We start from the raw sequence: 3,471 nt of genomic DNA on the forward strand, positions 1-3,471 counted from the left end.
CTCAGCAGATCTGTACTGCAGAGAGCGCCACCAGCCACCACTGTACCCGCCCTCCCTCCTCTGTACTCCCTCCTCCTGTCTTGCATATGTGCTTTCTCGCTGTCAGTCTGGCTGATGCTCATTGCTCTGCTTTTTTTAGAGCTCTAAACAGTTGCGCGATACATGATCCAGTAAATAACAAGGTGTAAAAACAAGGGGAATTTTGATTTGAGCTAAAACTCAGATTCCTGTGGAAAATACATGTAGTCAAGTTTTTCTTAACTATTGCAACATCTTCTCCACATTGGGATAACAGTTGCATTGTTTAATTTTTACTGTGATATCACACAATAATATCAGTTTCCTTCACACATCTTACAGTCTACAGGACACACCATCAGAGCTGTGAATGTCTTTTTCATAAGTCCATATCACAGCTTATAGAGTGAGACATCAGATCATCTGTATTTAATCAGTACATCTTAATGTCTTTATGAATCAGACATACTGATGTCTGATTCTAATGTACTTTCTGTGAGAAAAGAGAAAAAAACTACACCCCAGACCTTTTCTATTTACCCTTAAGTGTGGCCAACATTGGAAAAAAAAAGATTGTGCCACAGTTGCCATATTTAATTGTTAATGTTTATAAAAAATGGTATGCACTACTAAAATGTTCATTATGAACTACTAATATGTTCATTATATCTTTATATTTGCTGGATGTGCTGACAGAATTACCACAAAAGATTAAAGAATGGATGGTTGAAGTTTCGTAGCCGAAAAAACATTTCTCGATCTTCATAACAACAACAACAACAGCAGCGTTGCAGCATTCTCCTTAACGGCTGAAGTCGATGGGGAGCTGAATAGAACTATTTCATGTTGTGTTGTTTGTTTCTCTTTCAAATCAAGTCCTCATCTACTTCAGGTGTTTAGGAGAATGCGCTGTTTTGCTGTGAGGTTCCAGAAATTCACTTTCCATCAGCAGAATTTTTAATTTTTTGGGTTAACTTTTCCTCTAAGAACCTTTCCTTGCAGAATATTGACATCTCCCGTTGCCTAGCTAGCTTTCTGTTTTGTCAGCATACAGATATTCTTAGTTAAAACACACAGATAGACAAATATTACTACTGTACAGCAAATACATACCCATTATGTTTCTGCTTTTTGGCTGAAAACAAAAAAGGTGGCCCTGGGGAAGGGATGAGAGAATGCTTTCTAATGTTTAGTGATATATCCAGTTCATTAATATGTATGTAGTGAACTACCAAAAACAACCTGTATCTAAAAACATGTTATGCTACAGAGGTTATCCTAGAAGAATACAGCAATATTAATCATCATCATAATTATGATCTGCTTTCATACTTTTATCACAGCTAGGCAGGAGGTAAATCTGTTGTCCCGAATGCACATTTTTGTCTCTATGGTGATCAGGCAGCCACCAGAGCTGAGAAGCTATCACTGCTGAAATAGCACCACAGGGTCTGTGCCAAATTCACATATATGCAGGCAATCGCCCGTAAACACACAGTCTAGTCTATCACAAAATAACTCCAAGATAGGTTATGTAAGCCTGCAGACCGAGCTTTTTGTTTCTCACTCCACTGAACTGGGGAAATGCTTGAGGAGAGCATGACGCAGTGCTTCCTCTGTCTATTTTCCTACCCTTAATCCTCTGTCTTGTCTATATTTAATGCTTATAGATTTTATTATAGCCTCACAGGCACAGTTGCATTTTTGGAGGTCCCTGTCCTATAGTAACTCTGTCCTAAATGTCACAGGTAAAAACAATCAAACAAAAGTACCTGCAAAAGGAAGACCATAGCTTTCGTGACTTGAGGTGGTTGTTCGCACAATCTTGTTTAGATCCCAGGAGAGGGGCACTTTACTCACAGAAAAGTGGCAGAGTAAAAATAGCAGCACAGTGCTAGCCACACTGTCAAAAAGAGCTTACGTATGTACAGGTAATTATATAACGTGAACAATGAAATTACTTCAGATTTTTCATACTTTGTCAGAATGGGCTTTGTTCTCTTTTAAAAGGCCTTTATTTGTAGCTTTATTATAAGGGTAAAAGGAGCCAGCGCAGTATTACTTTGTATTATTCACAAGTTTTAGTGGCAGACTGCATCGCAACTTACATAACAGCAGGTCGCATTAATAAACTACCTCTTTTACACCTTTGCTTCACCACTTTTTAAACAGTGGTGGGAAAAGTACTCAGATCCTTTACTTAAGTAAAAGCACTGACAATCCTTAAGGTCAAGTTCACCCATAAAGGAAAATTCAGTCATTATCCACTCACCCCAATGCAGATGGAAAGTCGGGCAAAACAGCAAAACAGCATTCTTCTAAACAGTTGAAGTAGATGGGGACTTGTTTTAAAACATAAAAAAAAAAAAACTGAAAAAACCCATTTCATTGCTTCATACTCGTTCAAGTCTCTTGAAGCCGCATGGTTCTCAAACTGATTTGACAAGACAAGTCCTTGATGTGCCGTTGATCTTGTGACCCCATTACATACAGAATGTGCGCTCACGCTTTTAGCTTAGCAGCTAGAGTGAAGCCTCTTTAAAGGCTTTCAAAGACTTGGATGATGCAAGATTAGCTGCATGGAGGCATTTTATGTTTTTTTTTTGTTTTTTTTAAAAGTCCCCACCTACTTCATTTGTTTAGGATTTTTCCGTGGAGCTCCAGAAATGTTTTTGAAGACTATGAAACTTAACTCAACTTTCCTTTAACTTTGACTTGAAGACATTGGGTCACAACTCAGCACAAAAGCTTTGGAATGACTTGTTTAAACAATGTGTTATATTTTATAAGCCGGTCATGTGTTTTAATATAAAATCTTGATTTGAAAAGTGAAGGTTATATGCCTCTGAAATGTTGTGCAGTGGAAGTATAAAGTAAGAAAAACTGCAAATACTTCGGTACAAGTTATTTTCCACCACAGCCGCAAACCACCTCGTGAGTCCAGAAATTAAACTGATTTAAACGCAGTCATGCATCTTCCCACTCAATGTAACCTTTAGCAGGAAAGGCAGTGTCAACACACATTAGACCACAATTTACTAATGTCACATAACATCTGGGCTCTTCTCTCCATGGCACTGTAAAGTTTTGTATACAGCCCCTCAGCACTAGCTGGTCCCACGTACTATAAAAACTGAAAATACACCAATTGAACAATTAGAAGTCCTGCATTCAGTCCTGACTTGAGTAAAAGTATATATCAGCAGCATTTACTTAAGGTATCAAAAGTATAAGTCGCCAATGTGCGTAAAACTGACTCCCTGTCAGTTGTTTACTATTATATGATGATTTTTGATTAATAATACTGCTGCATTAATGTAAATGTTGCATTTTACAGCTGTGGATGTTAAAGGTTGAGCTCTTTTGTACTACGTTACATACGGTTCAGTGGTTCAGACTTTAGCAGTGCATCATATTTTACGGGGTCGTCACTCTCCTGTGAGAACCACGCGT

This window comes from Pagrus pagrus, assembly GCF_965226575.1.
Source record: "Pagrus pagrus genome assembly, chromosome: 14".
NCBI classification, from domain to species: domain Eukaryota; kingdom Metazoa; phylum Chordata; class Actinopteri; order Spariformes; family Sparidae; genus Pagrus; species Pagrus pagrus.